Here is a 7,398-nt window from a genome sequence, read left to right as displayed (position 1 = left end):
TTTTTTTTCGATTGTTTCATGGTGTATACTCATTATCTTTAAGTGTTTGGTAAAATTATTGGGTTTTCATAGGGTTTGTTTGTGAAAATTACTGGTTTGTGAAAATTACTGGTTTGTGAAAATTGTTGGTTATTTAGGGTTTAGTTTAAGGATTGATTTCACTAATTTTAGCTAGCTATATATCACAAATAGTACAGATTCGCTTTTGGTGCAAATGATCTACATAGACTTTGGAAGTAAACTTTAAAGGAGGTGAAAAACTTAGTTACAAAAGATAGATGGAAAACCAAGCCAAAAAGAGGGAAGTAGAATGCAAATCTTTTCAAAAAATACTTGGTTATCAGCAGATTACACTTTCATCAGCATTATCAGTGGCATCAGATGCCAGGATTAGCTGTGATTGGAAAGAATATCCTTCTCTTCTTGCTTTGTAGCTGTTGGGGTTTTCAGGCTGTATTTCTCGTGGATAAACACTCACCTGGCATAACTTTGATGTCAATTGTGTGAATGTTTTAAATGATTAAATCATACCCAAAAAATTGCTAAGAACTAACCTTTTTCTTGTCAGGACCATACTTCTCAAATTTCACTAATCCATCAATTAGAGCAAAGATTGTATGGTCCTTGCCAATTCCAACATTCTTCCCGGGATGAAACTGAAATGAACATGTGATGTTAGAGATCAATATTGTTTAACATCTGTTCAAAAGACTATATAATCAGCATAAAAGAGAGTTGCAATCGCACGGTAACACACAATTTTTCTTATACTTGACTACCGGCTTAGTGTTCATAAGGATTCATCTTTCTGTTATATAATTGACATGATTTAAGAGTTATAAATGTTAGCTGGGTGGACAGCGAGCAGGATAGGATGTAATACAATTAACGTAGCACCTTGAATCACCATGTCATGGGGCTTCTCATAAGTTTAAGTAATCATAAGTTTTGAAAAAAAAAAATATTATTGGATATAGACTTATAGCTAGCTTGTGTAAATCAAAACTGTTTAAGTTTCGGTCTTCTAAAAGTTCCGTTCTTTTTGTCAGAATAGACGCTAATTTTTTCATAATTATGGGTTTGCTTAAAATTATGGGTTTTAAGGAGAAAGAATGATGAAGAATAAATCAACTCATTCAATTTTTGTGTGCGCGTGAGTGAATGTTGGTTGATCAAGACTGCATTTTCCAATTGTGTAGTTCTCAGCCGCCTAAGACGAACTTAACTCTTGAATGTAATTGAGGATTTTTTCCAATTATGATGTACGAAGTGTTGTTTTTGTCAATGGAAGTTGTTAAAGGTTAAGGGGTGTATAAGTTATCAGAAAGAATTATGGGTTTGCTTAATTTTTTTCAATTGTTTCTTGCTCATGTCTTTGTATTTGTATGTATGTATGATAAACAAAAGAAGCTTTATCAGGCACTGTGTTGCAGGAGTTTCTGGCATTGGGTATAAATTTTGTTTAATTAATTAGAAGGAATGTGGATATTAATGTCTTATTTATTTATGTACTAATTGTTACAATAACTCATTTTTTTAGTGGAAATACGATGAGATATTGTTGTAAACTCTTGGAGCTTATGGTTTCTATTAGTGAGCTCTCCAAGTACTCTACAATTTGATTTGTAGTTTGTTAGAAAGCAAGTTGTCTCCGTAAATGGATAAAATTGATTTGCATTGGCTATTGCTTTGAGAAGTTTCCGGTTCTAATATTTTCGTGTTTCATGTTTTCAGGACACTGATGTAATATGTCACAAAAACCGGTAAATTGAGACCTACATCCTAACAAATATTGGGTTGAAGGCTCGCATAAAAGGGTAAGGATAAGGCCTTCTCGTTTAATCTATTTATCTCTATTCCGGTAAATAAAGGCCAAGGACTGTGAGGTGTGATAATTCAATCTTCTCGTTTACTCTATTTATCTCTATTCCGGTAAATAAAGGCCAAGAGTGGAGTTTTAGATAATTCATTTATCTAAGCTAATCTTGGTTGCTGTTGAGTGTAACAATTAACTTGAAACCCATGTTTTCCTCTTGAAACCTTCATTTAGTTTGGTGAATCCCTCTTGAAACCTTAATTTATTTTCCTTTGTTTATTTTGGTGATTTTTCTCAATTGGCATTCAATAGGGTAATTACAATAATAAAAGGGTTTATTGGTGTCTGCGTATACTTTTTAATGTAACTTTTTTTTGGGTTAATTTTGTGTGGGTTATCTGGGTTATTGTATATGCATTTCCAGGAAATCGAATTTTGGGTTTCGATCATATTGGGATGGATGGACTCTGTTGCTGCAACTGCTGACGATAAAAAAAAGGTGGGTTTTTTCTCTCTTTCTTTTATAAACTAATAGAATCTGAAATTATAGATTAAAATCATACAACATCTTATTTAATGAAAAGCATGATGTAAAATCTGTAATAATTAATCAAAATCAACCGAAGCATGCATATTACTATTTATTTTTTGTTTAAGAGATTGATGGGGAATATACCTTGTGTCATTGGTAATTGTATGCGTGGTGAACTTCAAATCGTAAAACCTGCAAAAACCATTATTTATTTCAGATTTTCATGATTTTAATCAAATTATAATCTGTCAAATTAAATTAAGCACTCTGAAAATTGGTAAATTGATTATAAACAATATCATAAATTTATAAATTGGTTTGACGGATGTGGACATTTAATCAGATGTTGGTAATCAATTTATAAATTTTGTAATCAATTTATAATTTTGTTTGAGTGATATGGACATTTAATCAGATGGTGTTAAGAAAAAGCTAAAAGCATGAATAAAAATCTGAAATAATTAATTAAAAACCGAACTTAAAATCTGCAAAAACCATTATTTATTTCACATTTCATGAATAATTAAAAATTAATTAATAATCAATTTCATTGCAATAACCAATTTCATCTGCAAAAAAAATAATGAATAATCAATTAGGTTGCAATGACCCGTTTTCTCTATAAAATTACAAATCGATGCAAGTCATATATTTTTCAGTCGAATATTTTCATTAACACAAAATTTTGTTTTTATTTTGTGCATGAATCAATGAGAAGAGTGTACTTACCTGTAGGGGTGTAAATGAGCCGAGCCGGTCAATAAACTACTCGGGCTCGGGCTCGTTTAAAACTCGTTCATGTTCGTTCATTTACTAAACGAGCCGAGCTTGAACAACTTTTGAAGCTCGCTTAATAAACGAGCTTGAACATGAACATATGTATGCTCGTTCATTTAAGTTCATGAACAACTTGTTCATTTATGTTCATGAACAACTCGTTCATTTATGTTCGTGAACAAGTTCGTCTAGTTATGTTATGTATCATATTTTACCATATATACGTTTTTCAAATATAAATAAAAATCATGTTTTTGACTTTTGGAATCTATAATAGAATAAAAATATTTTGAAATAAAATTTTAATTGCTAAATTATTGCTCTTTGACTCTTTCTAAATTATTAGTTTGTTTATCAAATAAAGTAATGTATACTTTAATCTTTATTATTAGATATAATTATAATTTGTTAGATTTTCAAGTGGTTATACTCTAAAGCTCGTTTAAGAAAGCTCGTTTATAAACTCGGCTCGATTAATAAATGAGTCGTTCACGAACAGTTCGCGAACACAAAATATTTTAAACGAACCGAGCTTGAACAAATTTTTGAGCTCGCTTAAAAGCTGGGGCTCGGGCTCGAGCTCGCATAAGTTAAATGAACATGAACATGAACATGAACATGAACAGGGTAAAGCTCGGCTCGGCTCGGCTCATTTACACCCCTACTTACCTGTATTGGCGGTGGTGGAGCTTGCTATCAACGAACTCTCTAATGGAACTCAGTTTACAGTGATTTGATGAATGAGAAAAAAGATAATTAGTAGTTTTAGAAAATGTAATCAATTTATAATTTTGTTTGATTTTTGTCCCTGACGTGAGAGGTGAGAGATTGTAGGGATTTTGTTTTGGAAACTGTAATCAATTTGTAATTTTATTTGGTTATTTTTCTTTAATGACGTGAGCTGAGAGGTTAAAGGGAGAGATTATAGGGATTTTTAAATCCCTTTCCTGATTTGGGCGAGATATTAGAGGGATGTAGCTCAGTTTTCAAAATTACAAAATCTGTTTATACAACATACTTGTAGCTGGGTGAAAGTGTGAAGTGTTATTGTAAATTTCTTTGGGGACACGAAAAGTTAATTTACTTAAAAGCCCTCAGGAGCTGGCTTATATAATAGAGATACTACATTGTTACTCTTTGCCTTATAGGAAGAAAAGCTTAGAAAGCTAAATAAACACATGGATGAAGTTTTCACCATAATACAATACAGACAATAATATCATTATCATTAAATTAAAAAAAATCAAAAAGCCAGGAAGTTATTTTATTGGATACTGATCTTTACCACAAAGTAAATATAAAAATAAAAAATGAGAATTGACTTGAAAAATGGAAACCAATTACCGGTAATTGCCTCACAACTGTATGGTCAACAACTGAACTCTGCTTACCACGTCTCTCTCATTTCCTAAAAGAACCACAAAACTAAACCACCAATTTCCTAAAAGAACCACAAAACTAAACCACCAAACCATAGTTACTCACTCATTCTCTCTCTTCCTCCCTATAATTTCCACTCAATATACATTATTACATCTGCAAAAATGGCAAAACTACCCACATCTCTGAATTTCTATCCTACCCGAGTTTTCGTGTGTGGTTCAAATCTCCAGATCTGGACGGAGATGTACCAATTCTTTTGATCTTCTGTATCTTGGTGGATATTAATTTGTCCTTAAATTGTGATGGGGTATTTAACATCGGTGTTGCGCAAGTCGTATGTTCGAACAAAGATGGTGATTTTCTTCCCCTTGCAGTGGCTTTCCGGCTGCTACTTCCGTTGACGCCGATGCCATCGTCGCCGTTGTGGTGGTGAAGATTTTTCTGCTTACGTTCTTTTGTGCTCTGATGGGAGCCTTACTATTCATACTGATATTTCGTCTAATTTGGACTGATTTGTTTAGCTTTGAATTTGATTTTTCATTGTACTAATTTTACCAATATTTGGTGTGGCTTTAGGTTTTTTTTTTTGAATGAGGTGTTGTGAATTGTATTTAGATTGTTGGTTGTGGTTCGTAATTGCTTTGCCTTCTGCTTTACAATATATACAATAGGACAAAGCTAATTTACAGCCTTGATGTGCGTAACTTACTCCACTAATTCAGGAGTTTATTTGCATTCTAAGGCTAAACTAACGCTAAACCCGTTTATTTTTCGTACCAAATTCGATCTGACCTGATAACCAAATGAACCCTGTTTCAACCCTAACGATGAACTCAAACCCAGTCCCGATTCATTTGTCTGAATTGACATGCACTTCTAGATAAGAGTACAACCATATGACTGAGTTTTGAAAAAACCATCAAACAAATTTGATTATAACGCCTTGGTTTTTTGGATAACACCAACGCATCTTTCTATGTTTCAGAGTTTTGAACATTCAAGAAGACATTAAATGTTAAATCTACCATGCATCTTTCTATGTTTCAGGGCTTCCTGCAACATACTTAAATTGCAATTAACCAACTGCAGTGTAATTTGCATGCAAGAGAGCCAAGAGGCTCTATAGCTAGAAGATTCTGCCACGCATGCACCCTCCAGAGCTTCTTTAACTAGAAGATTATCTTCTGTGCATGAATAGCGTCAAAATTCTAGACACTTTATTATGAATGGAACGGAAAGAGTACTTAAATTCAATAAACTAGCTACAAAATAATTTGCATGCAAGAAGCCACGGGGTTATTGGGTGTGCCACATACACACCCTTGACCCTTCTAAGGGTCTTCTATAAAAGGATCCTCCCCGTCTTGTATTAATTTTAAGCGCGCGCACACACACACATAAAATACACGAATTAAACTAAGTGATAGTTAAAAAAATGGAGTCGAAAAAGGCGATTAGTTTTATAGTTTTGGTAGTCATTTTGATAGTTGCAACAAAACCTGAACCCATCTTGGGTGTCGGCCAATTCGTTGACCCGACCGTCTCAACCATTGTACGTCAACATCAGCTTGTTGATGATAATAATAATAATAACGATGTTCGTAATTGCCACCCTATGTATAGTACTGCTTGCATACCATTTTTTGATAGGTGTTGTGATCCCTTTATCTGTATTATGATGCATTTTGGTCGTTTCATGTGTCTCCCCAAACCCTCCTTGGCATGATCATCTATGACGACAGAGTTAGTCCACGATCACATCTCAGGGCCGGGAGACGACGACTACTACTACTACGAGTACTACGACTACTGCTATAGTATGTCTAGCTACGTTCAATAAGTTCTACGTACGATTGTACCTTGGTTATTATTTCTCCATGTTTTACGTTTGTTTGTTAGTACAGTAGTACTATATATGTAAGTATTGGTTATTTGTTTTTGGTCGAATAAAAGTAGCGTTTATTTATGTTGTATGAAGTATGTACGTTATTATGTGGTGCATGTGTGTTGGAGAAATTAATAAGACAGTTAGACGTACAAGTGCAAGTGCAAGTGCAAGAGATCTTCATTATTGTTAAATGTTAATTATTTACCGAATACAAGTGCAAGTGATATTCTTCCTCCGTCCCTTAATGCTCGCACTACCGCTTTTATAAATGGAAATTTTTACCAATGTTATATTATTTCTCACACTTACATACTAACCCACCTACACACACCCCTATTACCAACAAAAAATCATTTAAAAATTCACACCCCCCACTCACCACTCCACACCCTTTACACATTTCCCACTAACTATATTAAAACAATACTCCACTATCAACCAACACTCATTAAATTAATAAGTCAATTTAATTTTCTAAAATTCTGCAACGGTCAAACTGGTGCGAGTATTAAGGGACGGAATGAGTATATACCGAGTACTCCTTAACAATACTAATATGGATTAATTCTTCATTATTTACCTGTTGAATTATTCTTGTTAACATGTAGCTCTTCTTTAGTACCGCAGCTTCGTTCATAAGCGCCATCCTTGCATAAACAAGTAGGCTGATTCGAAGTTTGATTAAATCCGCACCTTCGACAAGAATTCGTGCCATTATCACATTGACCATCATCATCAATCATCCATTTGACCTCGAAACCCTTTCTCAAAACCACTTCAACATCATTTGATGAACCGCTGAATAATAGCTTAGCTGCTTCATTTCTAAGTATAGGAATGTCAATCTCAAAACCATAATTGTGTCGTTCAAAAAAGAACGGAGGAAGTAGATTATTACAGAGTATATTGCGTAGTAACAACATTATATGCAGCCAATTGAATCACTAACATGTTCTCCCGAGTATTAAAAGAAAATAAACTTGATATATGTAGTCATACATG

At 33.6% G+C, this 7,398-nt stretch overlaps 1 long non-coding RNA gene across 2 annotated transcripts; it reads right to left on the bottom strand.

The window, feature by feature from the left end:
- Nucleotides 1-353: 353 nt before the first annotated feature.
- On the bottom strand, nt 354-5,241 carry LOC130462606 (uncharacterized). Of its 2 annotated transcripts, XR_008923147.1 has the most exons (4): nt 3,795-5,241; nt 2,493-2,540; nt 555-656; nt 354-478 (listed from the first exon to the last, which is right to left on the bottom strand). It is a non-coding gene; the product is annotated as an uncharacterized lncRNA (long non-coding RNA). The 2 variants fall into 2 exon arrangements; XR_008923146.1 differs by lacking the exon at nt 3,795-5,241 and having other exon boundaries at nt 2,493-3,014.
- Between the last annotated feature and the right edge of the window lie 2,157 nt (nt 5,242-7,398).

This window comes from Spinacia oleracea, chromosome 6, assembly GCF_020520425.1.
Source record: "Spinacia oleracea cultivar Varoflay chromosome 6, BTI_SOV_V1, whole genome shotgun sequence".
NCBI classification, from domain to species: Eukaryota; Viridiplantae; Streptophyta; class Magnoliopsida; order Caryophyllales; family Amaranthaceae; genus Spinacia; species Spinacia oleracea.
This window is presented reverse-complemented; position numbering and strand designations above follow the sequence as displayed.